At 42.0% G+C, this 15,596-nt stretch overlaps 1 protein-coding gene across 2 annotated transcripts in view; it reads left to right on the forward strand.

The window, feature by feature from the left end:
- VSNL1 (visinin like 1) overlaps positions 1 to 15,596 on the forward strand; it is a 93,144-nt gene that overhangs the window by 73,997 nt on the left and 3,551 nt on the right. The gene's annotated exons all lie outside the window — the stretch shown is intronic.

Below are 15,596 nucleotides of genomic sequence, written 5' to 3' on the forward strand. Positions count from 1 at the left end.
AGATCTACCTTTTTCTGTGCTTGCTTTGAGTATGCTCTCACTGTTCCCCAAATGAAGACGGCCAAAACCTTGACACAGGGAGTCTCCAACTGGCAGACTTCTGTGACAATATTGTTGACCTCTGGGAGCTTCCTAAGATTTGGTGGTCTGCTTGCACTCTAGCAAGAGAGACTGAGCTATCAGAGGTACAGACTTCTGCCAGCACTTCTGTGAGAAAGAAAGGACAGAGCCAACTCAGAGAGCAGTTTCTAATTGACCTTATTTTGGTGCTTTCAGAATTCCCTCTCCAGCATGCTCAGACAACCCAAAATACTGTTGCTAACTGCTAATGGTGTTTACTTGGGTGTGTGCTTAGAATGTTCAATTTGACAGCTTTGGTGCTGTGGCTTATGATTTTTCCTTTCTCGTGAGCTGTCTCTGCCCAGGGTCATAGCAGATGCTGCTGCTAAGTCTGCCCTGGCAGCTGGACTAGGTATCTTCTGGGTTCCATCCCAGGTTCATGAAAAGATGCCAGTATTGTATTTTCTACTTGGACCCTAGACCTCAGCCTGGAAAACAAGATTCTCCATATTTCGACAGCACCAAAAAGCATTGTCACCTATTAGCTTGGTAGGCTATGATTTTTCTTTAGACATATCCTGTCTAAGGCATATTTCAAGTTTCATCTCTCCTGTTAACAGCAACTGTGTACAGTTCTCCTGTGGGTTTTGTTCAGTAAGTATTTGTTACATCCTCAGAGACTGAATTCCCTGGCTCTTTTGAATTTCCCTGGTCTTTGCCTGGGCAGTATTATCACCCTTATGTATTTGGCTGTCACTGAGGAAAGATGCAAAGAATTTTGAGATTTCTTTACGAGGGAATCTGGTTGTAACCTTAGTTACTAAGATGCTGCCACCATTCCATAAATATTTCATGCTATGAGAAGGGGGAGGTTGCCCTATTTTTATGAGAGCATGAACTCTAAAACAGACAAAATGCCAGCTCTGTCATGTATTTTTAAAGATGCCACATGGAGTCTTTGTGAAGCTAGTTGCATTCTAGAGACAGCTGCCATAAGAGAGCTGTTGTTCATTGAATGCCTCTCACAGATGATTTATGAAGCATCTAGAGGCTTGAAAATCCTTTGACCATCAACAAGACCCTTTTAGCCAGGAGTGTGTTGGGAAAGGAATGCAATAGGAGAACAAATTCAGAAAAGCCCCCTTGCTGGAGAAGGTGCCTACATGTTACTTCAGTGATAACAGCAACCAGTCACGAGAATGCTTTCTTGTTCTATTTGCATCTTCTTGTAACTTGGGGTTTGATTTTTTTATTATTATTATTATTTGAGATTTTAACATCTTACTAGAATTAGGTCATTAATTTTCATCCTTAATTACATCTGGTCTGAAATGTGAGTCTATCAAATAAGTGTGAAATACGTGTCATTAGTGTTCCTCTAGAAATAACTTGTCTCTAGAGAGCATTATTTGCAGTCAACTGATAGAGGAGATGTATAAGAACATGGGGATGTCAGGAATTGAGCTGTATCTCCCAGCTGTAAACTTTAAAAGAATGTTTTGGGAACTGGCATTTCCAAGAACAGTGTTCCTGGGAGGATCCCTCTTGGCAAGAATAAACCAGCATCCTTCTGCAAAGCAGTTGGTAGCATAGTAGTTTGGTCATGATTACATAGTTTATTGTTTAACCATTAATATCTACAGGGCTTTTTATTCATCTTTGACTCTGGGATTCAAGAATATTGAAGATGATGCAATCTGCTGCTCTTGTAAGATAAGAAAGAGAATTTACCTGAAGGCATGTATGACTAATCCTCCTTCAAATTCTAACCCCAATATTGAACTTTTTTTTTTTCCTGTTATTGTTATTATTGTATTGTTGCATGCTTGCTGAGGACTGAGTAGCTGTTGCTGTGTATTCATGAAAGTCTACAACCTGATTTATTTAACATGTTTACCAGAATACTTGGGGGGAAAAGTCAAATCTATTACTCATTTTCGTTACTCAGTGTGGAAAAGCAACAGTTATTCCCCAGTGTGAGATAGTTACCATAATTATACTGCTGGGCAGTTCACATTGCATCAGTCTACGTATTTGAGTGTATTTTTGAGATAGCGTTTATTAATGGGAAACACTGATTTTGATACATTCCTGTAGTTATGCTTTGCCATGTCTATAAATAGACCTTGTATTTTGCTCCTTGCAAGTGGATTTAGTTGGGCATTCAGGGTTTCTGAGACTTTTTTTTTTTTTTTTTTTTGTAGCTGAGGGGAAGAAATCAAGTAGATCTGATTTTGAAATGAAATTGCATTCAGCACTACAGTGAAGACATCAGTCTTAGATTTGTCACGCTCAGATTTTTATGCACAACTGAAGTGGTACAGGTATCTTCAGTTGGTCTGGTGCACAGAGAGTGACTTAATCCAGAGGAGAATGTGTAGCTACACTAAGCCTGTGTGATAAATAAAGCAACAAGGTATCAGCATTAGAGTATATTGCTTAAGTATTTTTTATTCTGTCTTCTTTTCAGCTGACTCCTAATTATGTTATTGGCACTTCAGTCATTATAATGGTGTCAAATAGTGCATACAATGAGATAACCCGGTGTTGGAAGTATGGGCATGGATAGTAGCTTTCTTTAAAGCATGCATATTGAGACATCTTTTTTGTTAGTATAATTTTGTTCACCTTTTTAGACAAAGGTAATTTTTAATTAAAGGTAACATTCTCTGTGGATTTTAGAATGCATTTTATACTACTTCTTTATATGGTCTTACTGCATTCTAGTGTCTTATAGACTAAGTATATGAATAATGATAAGATCTTAAAGGAACCAAGTGGCAGGTAAGGTCTTAGCTGCGTGATTTATCTGGCTGCTCTACCCATTGTAGCTTTTTGCTTCAGTGGTGGTTTTCTCATGGCAAAAAGGAGCTGAAATTCAAAGCTGCCGTGTGCTGAAGGATTTAAGTTACTTCAGCAGGCAGATGGAGGAGAGAAGGTAATCCTGCCTTCTCATTTGCAATGCTTTAAATCAACAAGGAGCATGATCTAGTTTATACTAATGCATTTACAGATTTCTCTAAATTGAGCCTTTGTGATCATGGTCTGATACCTGGAAGAGTGGATAAAACCACAGAAATCCACTGGAAGGTGACAATACAAAGTTACAGCACTGAGGAAACAGAATCTGTGGGTAATTTTCCCCTTCCAAACATCTGGTTCACTTAAGTTCATCCCATAGAAGTCTGCATCCCCCAAGAGTTGATTAGGATAGGAGAGGTGAAACCTGGGAGAAGCTCTACTCTGTGGGATGATAGTGTCTTCTTTAGCTGGCCGGTTGCCTAAAAAGGAAGCACCTTTGGGAACAGTCTCATACAGAGTATTAACTAGTGTTAATATCCACGTTTTGTCTGCAGTGGCTTTTGAGCACAGTCCATGCTAGTGCAACAAGAGCATATCCAGGGAGATAACATCTATATGTGAAAGCATTGATCCATATGGCCCACAAGGGGTTTTTCTACATCTCTTTATACAGATTGCAAAGAACGTAAATGATGGGAAAAATAATCTGTATATGTTGAGGATTTTCCCTTCTTACACCATTTTAGACAAAGAAAAAGAATGTAAAGCTCCTTTACATCCTTCCATTCATCCTTTGAAAGTCTTTGTTCAAGATCCCTTCCCCTTAGGGGAATCAATCTGTGGACCTAATAGACAAGGAGACGGTGTACCAAAGAGCTGTCATTGTTTGACTACCTGTGGTTTCTTCTAGACCTGAAAATACATCTTATTTCCCAGAAGGTGACACAATGGGTTGTGTCATTCTCTTCTCCTTTCCCACCCTTGGCAACACTCATTGGGTTCAAGTCACAAAGATAAGAATTTCAGGCTCCTTGCACTGACTTTTCCTCTTTCTTTTTCTTGTATGTTGAGCTTTAGTGTTTATCCAAATGCTGCTCGGCCAAGACTCCTAGGTATTATCACTATCAATAACAGCAATAATAATGCTGTTATTCATATGGAACTGCATATGTGCACACCACTTCACTTAAAGAAAACTGGGGGGTTTCAGACATCGGTGAGCTCAAGAGTTGTCCTCCAATACATTTTCTCTAAGCAAGAACTGGTTTAGTCCACTCCCTTGATCTATATCTAGATGTACAAGTATCTCTCTAGATAGATAGATATCTATATATAGATGTATACTCATGATTCTTTGTACCAGAATGCTGGTATTTCAGAGATTTTTATATACTGTTACGCTTCTAAGTCTTGGCATTGGCTATTGAAAGGGTTTATGTTACAAGGGAAAGCGTAGATAGGAAAGAAAATACGTTATCTGTCAAAGCTGGAATCTTTAAACTGCACTGTGTTAACACTCCTTTTTTATTGTTATCCATAAGAACAGAATTGGAAGGGTTACAGAGGGATGGATCTCCTAAGTAGGACTGTACAGAATTTTCAGAAGGATAGCTGAAAACCTATTTGCTCACAGCTTCGTTGCAAAAGAAAAGCTTTGAGACAGGTCTTGCAGCAGTTAGAAATATAGGCCCATTTCCAATTTCAAATCATTAGAAACTTCATTATAGTACAGTTCCTCTGTGAGTGGTTGAATTGCTTTCCAACTCAGTACTGAAAATAAAAGTCAATAGGATATGTCTAGGGACAGTAGGGAAGAAAGGATGATGTCAGGTTATTGTCCACCTGCCCCTTATCTATATGCTAAGTATTGCTGCTATTGCTACCATCCTTCCTGCCTCTCATCTCTAACTTTGGGGTCCTTTCCATTCCCTTAGCTCTTCTCCCTTTTGTCCCGCATGGAAACCTTATCCTTCGGTTACCAACTCTGATCAGCTATCTGTTGTGTGCCAAGCCTACAAGAGTTTAGGGACATACGTTGTGTGGTCTCCAAGCAAGGACATGTCAGGATTTACCCAGGTGGGTTTCCAAGTACTCTGTGTCATTAACTCTGCCTAGCCCTTAGGTGTTGTTAAACGTTTTGGGTACAACACAAAATAACCGCTTCCAGTCCATTGCCTGTGGTTGTTGAGCACAGAAGGGTAAGTGCGCACCGCTGCACAGTGACTGACCGAGAGACTCTGTCTGTAGCCCGGTTACTTGTCTTGTTAACATGTGTTCCTGTTGGGACCGAGCTGCCTGGGGGTGCAGGCTGGGGTTCTCTTTTCTAGCCTGTGATGGCTACGAGCAGCAGGCTACACCAGTTTTGGATGCTGTCAGCGCTTCCCAGTTTCCCTTCTTGAGTACTCCATGCTTTTCTCAGCAGAACAGGTTCTCTCAAGGTGTTTGTGATACCATAAAATTTTACTCTGTTTCCTCTTCTTTGGTCTTTCTGGGCTTCAGGTTGTAGTGTCCTACTGTAGGTGGAAAGGTTTATGGACTGCTCTACACCCAAAGGTTTTGTGAACTGGAAAAGATGAGTCCCCTAATTCCTAGCTTACTGGAGTGAGCTGTGCTTGTAAGGGAATTGAGAATTCTCCTCAGAAAGTAAAAGTTATTTTTTAGTAATTCCTGAATTAGCAGGTTTTGCACTCAATATCCAGAAGAGGAATTCTGTAGTTTAGCACTCACAGAGATCTTGAGGTTCAGATCTCAGTTCTCTGATACTCCCAGCTACAGCCATTTTACTTCTTTCTGCAGTTTCCTTTCTGCAGTACTGGGCTGTGACAACTCCATATGTATAAGCATTTTAGGAGGACATATTACATAAGTATGAGACATTCAGATATTTCAGGCATGGGAATTTTTTCTGCAGTTCCATCTGTATATTCATAAGATGGTTGTCTCTGACTTCAGTGACTCCTGTTTCAAATGCCTTTTTGGCTGGAAATAGCACTTACTGATGTTTCTATAGTCCTGTTCTTTTGGGAAATTTGCGCTAAGGAGTTCACAACACAGCAGGCACAGCATTCAAACTAATACACTGAACCTTTGGAGCCAAAACTTACTGGGAAAATAAAGCCTTTTTCAGAAATGGAAGGGAGTCAGATGATCTGTAATTGGGGGTGGGGGGGGTGGGGGGGGAGGGTAGGAATACATGTCCCAGATAAGTGTATTCTCCATCTGGTATGTTCCCAGATTCCTAAAGAGATAACATGGTGTCAAGAAAAAGGATGTTGTAATTAGGCTGGGGCATAGCTACAGCACAGCAGGACCCTGACATTATCATAGCCCAGTGCTATCACTGACCTTGGGGTAGTGGGAGACTCTGCCAAACTTAAAATAAATAAAGCGTTCCAGTGCTGCTGCTCAATTAAAGAAGATCAAAGAGAAATAACACTTAATTGGTGGTAGTTGTGGTGTTAAGCACTAGCAATACTAATTGTTTTGATGACAGTTCTCTCTGAAGATTTCTTTTTGTTAGCACTGAGTAATAACCGATCTGCTAGTGTATTCACCTATAGCACTACCACAGCTCAATTAAGTTTCTTATTGTCCAAATCTAATCAGAGAAAAGCCAAGATTGAAAATCGATTCATTTCCTGCTAGTTATGACTAATTCCCCACAAATGTGAATATAAAGATTAACTTTTCAGGTTGAAAGGTTTTTTTTTTAGAGGTAGACCCTGCCAGATGGATGTTTGAGAAGTGTGGCTTCTCTTTTCCCATCCATCTTCCTCCAAGCTCTCGGCATATGCTGTTTTTTTACTCTGGATCTTGCTTTATCATAGCCTGTGGTGTGTACTTGTTCTTTGGTCTCTTAACCCATGTTTCACACAATTGCCAACTCCTACATTGTCAAATATTTCTTCTCCGTATGCTTCAAACGAGCATTTCTGCAGTGGCTAAAAGCATCTGCAAGACAGGGTGGCTTAGTCCTTAACAATAATGTAAGAGCTAGTCACAGTTCATGGAGGTCTGGATAAGACACAGGCTCTTCTCTGTTCCTACTTCAGCCTGTACAAGTTGTGAATTTTCTCTGTGAAGGGGAGAAAATACTTTTCTTGGCTTTCCTAAATATTTCTTCTTTATGTGAAGAACAGCTGCTTATAAGCCTCCCCATGTGTCTATGCATGCATACGTGTTCACAGCATTAAAGCTACTGAGCAGAGGCATAAGCAGTAAACATCCATGAGGTTTGGCAGTTCTCCCCAGTTCTTGCTAGTTGTACGACTCCCACTGCAGCAGTATCTGAAATAGTCATAATTCTTTATTGTATTTATCCTCGCAGTGCACCTCTGAGGTGGGGACATTTCACAGATTTACACATAGAGAACTGAGACCCGGATCTAAAAGGTCCGGTTTAGACTCTGGTCTTTGGTGGTCCTTGAGTTTATCCTTTCCAAGAGGCTCAGTCCTGTGGCTTGGGACACTCTGGCAAGCTGTAGCCAGGTGGCTGGAGGCAGTTTTCGTAGGTGGAATATTTCTGCCTTACACTGCAAATGCACTTAAGAGTGCAGTTATACCAGACTCAGCGTCTATGGGGACAAAAGGCTTGGAGGGCTTTTACTGTGAAGATTGCTTTGGGACAGTATATAGGTATTTTGGTTGGTTTTTTTTATCTTATGTTTCTGTACTGTTCCTGCTCTGCAACTGATGTGTTTTCCCTGATGTCTTCTTTTTTTTTTTTTTTTTTTTTTTTTTTTTTTTTTGTATTCACCTTGCTGTAGAAAATCCTGTGCTGGTTTCTGCTTTGCAGCAATGAATTTTGCCAGTGTTGAAATGTGTGGGTCTGTATCCTGCCAGCCTGAAGCCCAGATTCATGTGTATCTATCCATTGTAATCCTGTGGGGTAATTTCTTTCCTGATACTAAGCAAAACATAATCAGACTCATTTTTTGGGGCTGACTTGAGAGAAGAACTTGATTCCTCTGAAGGAAACTGGCTGGTAAAAGCCATGCAGACCTGCAGTACTAGGCTGTGGCATTGTATGCTCCAATTCTGCATTTTTCCAGTGGGTCAGCCCAGTGGACCTTTTGTCTGTGTAAAGCACAGTAAAAGGCCAGAGCGGAGCCAGAAAATAGCCTTTCTCTCCGACACTGAGCAGGGACTGACATACTTTGGATGTGAAGTGCTTTGGTACACGTATGACAAGCTGGAAGGAGATAATAACCCTTCACAGGCTGACTGGGAGAAGAGGGAGAAGCTGGAAAACTGATAATGTTTTGATCCCAATAAAGGCAGCTGTAGGAGGAACACAAAAGGAATCTGACTTCTGAAGCAGTGTCGCTCTATTAACATGCAAAAGAAAAAAATACGTCAATGCAGTTGCTTCATTGCTTATTCTGTCAGCAGAAGCTGCAGTCCTACACACGAACAGGCTAAATATCATCATCCGCTTTGGTAATCTTGCTATTACATCAGTTACATTTGTGGTTTAGAGTAATACATTGAGCTTGGTTTTCAACAGGTACACATGCAGACGCAGTAGTATCATTTTTATCCATTTATTTGTATTTTGGAAGGCAGAGGAAATACAATTCATTAGCCATTAATGGAGTTTGTTAGGGCTATGCTTGCTGTTTCCAGCTTCATCTGCAAAGTGAAAATAGCTTAGAAAAAGAAATTAAGCTAACTAACTAGCCTGGAAATACATGCAAGATGTGGTTGGGCAAGGCTCTAAGCTTTGAAATGTACTCCACAAAACCCTGCTGCTATTCCAGGCAGTTTACATGTGGTGTTAACCCACAAGACCCAGCCAACGGGCCCGTTTTCTTCTGGCTGTACCTCTGCTGCAGCAGAGATTGGGGATCTCTGTCAGCCCCATTAGTGCAGCATTTGCTTCAGCTCATGTGGAGATTAGTGGCATCAGTGCTGTAGCTGGGCGTGAGCCGTTGTGGGAGCTTTTAGACCTTTCCTAGGATTTCTCTGCATAATGGAGTGATAGTGCAGGGAGGGGAGGAACAGAGGATATGGACAAAGTTGAGAAGAGGGTCCCCATCTGTACCACAGTTCTGAATAACACATCTGGATCTGTTCCAGCATCCTACCTCTAGCTCAGTGCAGAAACATCATCTGATTCCACCCCCTGGAATTTCAGTAATAGAATTAAATTGTTGTAACCCTCACTTCATTTTCCATGCATATGAACAAGACAGCCCTAGACCTTTCAAGGGTGTGTGATGTGCCTTTCTGTGTTGATGTGCTGCTCCTCTGTGGCTGAGAGCTGGGAACAGGACAGGAACATCTGTATCTCTGGGATCCAAATCCCTTAATGCTTGATTAAATTGTTAATATAAGCATGCATAGCTGCTGAAATTACTTCTGCTTCTGTGAAGCCAAATTCTTGGGTGCTCATTCATTGCCTGTTAGGTCTCTGCAGTAAACTTCAGCCTCTGAGTGCTCTGAGACTGAAATCCTCAGTGATTACCTAAGTGCATCTGAATGCTTTTCATTTAAAGGGCAGTTGGGGATAGGCACCACAGGACTTCAGCACAGTAAGGTGGTGTAAATTGCCTCTGGGAACAGGATCTCTGAAGTCTAGACAGAAGAGTTGTGTGACAAAAGGCTTTGGAAATCCACAACTAAAACATTTGGACACCTCAGAGATGGAAAACCTGACTATGGAGGTTGATTGCTTAGTACTTTTAATTGCCTATATCCCTTTGTGGGTTTTGCCATGATTGTCTAAGGGCCCTTGGGGGCCTGGACTTGAATAACAACATTTGGATGTGTTTCAGTTCATTGAAGATCTCCTCCAATGAATAATAACTCAAGGAAAACCTTTGACAGAACTAGAAAGCGGTAAGGAAATTCTTTCAGATTGAGCATCATCATAGGCCCAATTCAAAAGCCATTGAAGTAATTGATTGTTTACATTGGCTCATACTGCTAATAATATATATTCTGCTTGGTATCGTAGTGGTTAAGATGCAAGTGAATGAAAGAATTGTGAAAATTACCTGAGTTAAAGTAGATTTTAAAATATATTTAGTGGGGGAAATACTAGAATCCAAATCTTCTGTCTCCCAAAGCAGTTTCTTAACCGCTAATTTGGTTTTTTTTAAAAAAAAAGTTCGCTCTCTTTCTGATCCCTTTAATATTAGTTCACACAAGCTACTCCCAGTTTGGGAACTCATAGTTCCCTGATATGAACTGGGCTGTAGCTGGGCTATCTCCTGAGCTGCCCATTCAGTTTGTCTCAGATAGAGGAGGGAAGTGAATGTGGGGTTTCCACCTCCAAGCTGAGACCTTTCAGTAGGGGAAAAGATGTTGTGTCATCCCACTGCTGTGATTTTGGAAAGCCTGTTTTGTAGGCAAGCTCTGAAAACACTTGTTCAGCAAAAGTATGTGGAAGATAGCTGGGAAGAGTCCTAGTCTGAGGATTACAGGAACTAGAAGTCTCCCTGGTTAGTACTGTGAAGACTGACTTTAGAAAAAAATGCAGAATTTAAGCTTAATGATCCCTCTGCCCCACCTACAGCCAGACACCTAATTTGATTGCTTCAGATGACTCTTTGGAGAAGCCTCTGTCCATTGACCAAAGAGCAATGCACAGCACCAATCCAGGGTGATGCTGTGGCGCTCTCACACACAGGCGTTCCTGCTCACAGCCCCGTCCTGCTCTGTGTTGCCCTGTTCCACTGGTCCCCTCCTCATCAGTGCCACCATCCTTGGCAGGATGCTCTCTGCCAGCCCTCTCCGCTCCAGCACTGGACATAGAGGCAGCTCACAACACTTCACATCGATTTCACTGGCATTACTCCAAAGAATAAGGGTGAGACATAACATGGATAAGAGGGGCACATTGTGCTTTATCCATTCTTAATCCACATACCCTCAGGAAGTCTTGAAAATGTGTCTTTATCTGTTTTAAAGGTATATCTGTCCTGACCTGCCCTTGAGCTGTGTATTCCCAGGGCAGTCAAATCTCTTCCAGAAGAAGGACAAATGTACTGACTGTGTCTTTGTGCTGCTGTGGTTATGCTCATGCTGAAAACATGAGTTTTCAGTTTTGTGCAAAGAGGTGCTGGCAGGCACAGGCTGCAGCCCTACAGATCACCCTGGTGCCAGGGTGGCACAGCCCGGTACATCTCTTCCCCTTCTCATGCCTTAACTCATAAAGTGCAAGACTACAGTAAGTTACAACTATTTTTTCTAAAGTAGAGAATTAAAAAGTAATCTTTTCTTTTTTTCTTACATCCTCAACTCCTGCATTTGTACTGCTGGCAGGAACCCAGAGCTTTGTCCTCTTGAAAAACTAGAGAGCAGCAACCTGCTCCCTAGTCATCACAGGCATCCCTCTCAGTGACCTCACGTCTGAGGATCTGCAAGATCGGGCTTGACCAGCAGCTGTCAGTGTCTGGGTTCAAATTTGAGGTTTGCTGTAAAAAATACCCCTTTGAGCTTCTACCAGCAACCAGACTTTGTGATTTGCAAAGTGCTCGTGTTCTCCACTTACAAAGGTGAACTGAGTTGCCTAGCAAACTTACTAAAAGGATGAAAGAAAACACTAAGGAAGTAGATTAAAAGGGTAACTAACTCCTTCCTAAAGTGTAACAGCATCAGTTGTGTAAGGTTTTTCCCATGGGAGCCAACAGTTAGGCTTGTTTCCACGTGCCAGCCCCTGATGATGCTCCCGCTGCTCCTTGCGCTGGCTGTGCCCTACTCATTCCTCTTCACCACTTCAGCCCTCAGCAGCATCTGGCAGTGCTGAGCCCCGAATGGGGCATCTCATCTCCTGGGTGAATCAGCGGCTGCTTCTTCCATCTTCTCCAAGCCTGGGATACAGAAGCCCTGTACTTGCTCCTGCTCACCTGCCTCCCATTCTGCGCTGCAGCTCCCACCTTGGTCACTGGAAGCTGTGACCTTACATCAGTGACCAAGTTGTCACCTGAGGATGTGTAGGCAGTGAGTTTAACTTTCCGTACACTATGCTAATTCTGGTTTTCTCCATTTTATATCAGAATTTCCCTTTTAATAGAAATGCATCTCAAACATGATAAAACATAGCATGAAAACCAAAGCACTGCTCAGGCCAGTCTATGGATTTGCTCTACCCCACCCTACCAAGGAAGGATGGATCCTTCTTTTTTGGACCTCCCATCACAGGGGAATTTGGGAAAGTATATTGCTTTTTGTTTTGTTTTTTCTTTATATTTTAACCATATGTTAAACCTTTAGCCATATGCTTTAGCATATGCTTTATGCTTTTTCAGTAACTCCCTCCCAAAGATGATCTGAATACAGTTGGTTACAAAGTTGTCTATGAATGGCATCACTTCAAAGGTGCTAAAGCATCTGCGCAGATAAATATTTCTAGGTATTTGATCAGTTTCCCCAAGACTTAAGTTATGTATAATTTGTAGATGCTATTTGCTAGATATTCTTATTTCAGGACCATTTGAAAGCCCCCCGTATACCAGAAAGGTGTCTAGAAACACTCTGGAAGCTAAGAATCTGTAAGACAATCTTCTCCAGAATTTAGAAGCGGAATATGTAGGATTTTTCTTTCTTCTTCCTTTTTCCTTTCCTATATTGGTAGTTGTCCCTAGAGATAATACTTTCTTCACACATCACCATGTTGATCTAACTGGTCAGATGCTGCGCAGGCCAAGCAAGAGGTAAGATTGGAGAAGCAGAAACAAAGGAATATGACCAGTGCCTGGTCATCTGTGGAACTTACTGCTGTAAAAAGTCCAGGCAGGTGTTGTTTGTCTTAATTTTTTGATTAAAGGGGTAAAGCAGGAGACAACGCTGGTGTGTAGACTGCACTTTTCAATGGTACCATGGCTCCAGGAGGGAACTAGTTGCTTTCATAGTAGATTTCTCATAGATCGATCACCTAGACGATGGTTTGGAGAGGAGGCTGAAGGCACCGACTTGCCTAGTGGCTGTAGCCTCTGAAAATCCTAGTTGTGTTTCTTTACTTGTTTCTGAGGCATTCACCAAGCTTATGCCAGAGTGCCATATGAGGCGGACTAAACTGCCCTCCTCATGTTCTCGCTGCGAAAAATGCATCTTTGCCTTCCAGAGACTCTTGTCTCCCATTGACACTTGGCTCAGACTAGGATTGAGGTAGTTAGTCAGTGCCATTGTACCTTCCTGAGGTCTCACTGTGTTTTAATAGTCCAATAATATTTTACCAGAGCTGGCTTCTTTTGCTCTGTAATTCTTTTGGTTTGCATTCACTCTGTTTCTTATTTATGAATCATTTCAAAGCAGGCCAATGGAAGTCTTCAAGTCAACTTTAAAATCTTCAAGTAGGTTTTTAAACAGGCTTTGACAATGTTTTTCCAGTTGTTCTGAGCTAAAAAATAATACGAATTGGCAGGTACAGGCCAGAGAAGAGTGCCTTCACTCCCTAAAGGACCTTTTACTGCACTTGCTCCCTAGAGGGAGGCAAAGATGAAGGGGTGAAAAAGGAAGAGGCCTTAGCTCCATTTGTTCACCTTGCTAGGCTGTAAATGCCAAGGCTTAGCTCTGAGCGGTGCCACTGCCTTCCTCGCCTCAGAAGAGAAAAATTTGTTGTCTTGTCTGTGATGAAAAAATCAGAACAATGCTTTTCTCCCTGCTATGTGAGGTTAATGGCATGACTGGAAAAGAGGTAGTCACAGCTTGCTTTAGTGGGAGACTGAATGATATATTCATGTTTCCCCAAGAATAATTTAGAAATGGTCTTCAGCATCTCCAGCCACTGACCCCTCCTAATCCCTGGTTTTGTTCTTGTGCTCTTGAGTATTTTGGGGTGTCTGCCACTTCTTAGCCATTTTTGTAGGTGAGCTTCTGCACTGTAGTTTGGTTTTTTGGGTCGGCTGGTACATTTGTACCATTTCTCAGTCTGGATCATAGGAGAAAGCACCTGAATGTATTTTGGTTCTCTGGACAGCAAAAAGGACCGTCCCCTTTCCCTCTAGCTGCTTGCTTTTCTGTTACAGAGACTGTGGTGTGACAGTCACAAAAACATTGATCAGGCAGCATCCTCAGCAATAGTCAGCTCTTAACAGAAACACTTGGAAGACTAAAATTTTGACAGATTTTGGTTTAAAGATTTAAAAAGCTTTGAGCAGCTACTAGGTTCCCAAGATTGCGGGGGGGGGGGGGGAAGCAGTGGAGTCCCTGTGGAGCTGCAGGGCACAAGAGCCACTGCGTAACTTTTCACCAGTGGTCTGCAGAAGCATCACCTATCTATACATACATGTAAAATTAAATATCAACTATGCTCACATCTGCAGTTGGAACAGATGCTGGGGGAATGGTAGATCATGAAAAAGAGGAAGCAGTGTGCAGGATTTTCAGTAACCTGCAAATAACATTCAGGTTTTCGATAACATTCACGTAACTTTGTTTTGACACAGCTGAATGTAGGACTGTGAGCCCAAAGGACCATCCAGCTGAGGGAGCTGTCTTTACTTTGACAAAAGGTTGAGCTTTACACTAGAAGAGCAATTCAGCAAGGTCTGGTAGCTGCAGTCACTGCAGTCCTGAATTGGATCAGAGAACCCACATATCTTTATATGTTTACAAACCCAATCATGCTTACCATACCCAAGACCAAAAATTTTTAAAGGTCAAAAAACAAAGCACAGAAAGAGCTGCAACAGTACCTGGAGGCATTTACAGCTCCATCAGTTTGGATTATCAAAACAGAAACTAGGGCTGGGTTGAGTACAGGCATGTAAGTTACGTTTTCAGGAGACAATACCCAACGCATCCTTCAGCTGTTGAAGAAGGGGCGTGGAAGCAGTGGGTGGATGATGATCCATACAACGTCAAATGAAAAAATCACAACTTTAACAGCGATGGATGTTAACATGGACAAAATACCGCTGGAATGGGTAGAGTGGCCTTCTCTGTTGATGCCTCCACACCATGCTCAAATAGCTTCACAAGAAGGTCCTTGGGAAGTGAGATGGGCATATTTGATACCTCTTCTGGGATAATGAAGTGATTTGCATCTCTTTGGGGGTAATTCCCAACAGGGCAATGTTCTGAATGGAGGGAGGTGGGCAAAAGTTAACCCTGCTCTCTCTTTTGAGGGGAAGAGGCAGATTTGACAATTACTGTAATGCCACTGAGCCAGAGACGTGATTGTATCGTACCTCTTCAGCAATGGAAAGGTTATCCAGAATGGTGTCTGAAAAGCTGCTATCAGATAAAACAGTAAGTTTAAAGGAGACTTGCAGTTTAGGACCCCTTTGGCAATGCAGGAGTGGCTCCTGACATGACCTGCATGGCCACAGAGTGCAAGCAGCTGCCTGCTCAGTTTTGCATTTTTTAGGGCAAGACACAGTAGCCAAATGGTCATTTGGCCTCCTCAAAGGAAAAGCAGCAAAGGCTTGCCATGTTCTACATCTGTATTTAATCAGAGAATTAGTAGCTCCCATTTCTGTATATGCTGTGAGATCCCCAAGATCCCCCATGAAATTTGAGTGTATTCAAGAGCTTTCACAGCTGACCACAGCAACCATCAGCCTGCAGTGAAAGCTCTGGATGGGGAAATGGAAAATTGCAAAATGCAGATCCGTTTCCTTGGCTGCCACTGAAGTTTTTCCTTCAAACTTCCATTATTAAATGCAATACTTACTAAGAATTGGAATGTTAAAAAGCACAAAATGAGATAGCTGTCAGATTGGGAGCAAAACGTTTGTGTTCAAGGAGCATGAAGACCTCCATAAAATTGTGTGTGTATACATTTT

The sequence above is a fragment of the Falco punctatus genome, assembly GCF_963210335.1.
Source record: "Falco punctatus genome assembly, chromosome: 5".
In the NCBI taxonomy this organism is placed as follows: Eukaryota; Metazoa; Chordata; class Aves; order Falconiformes; family Falconidae; genus Falco; species Falco punctatus.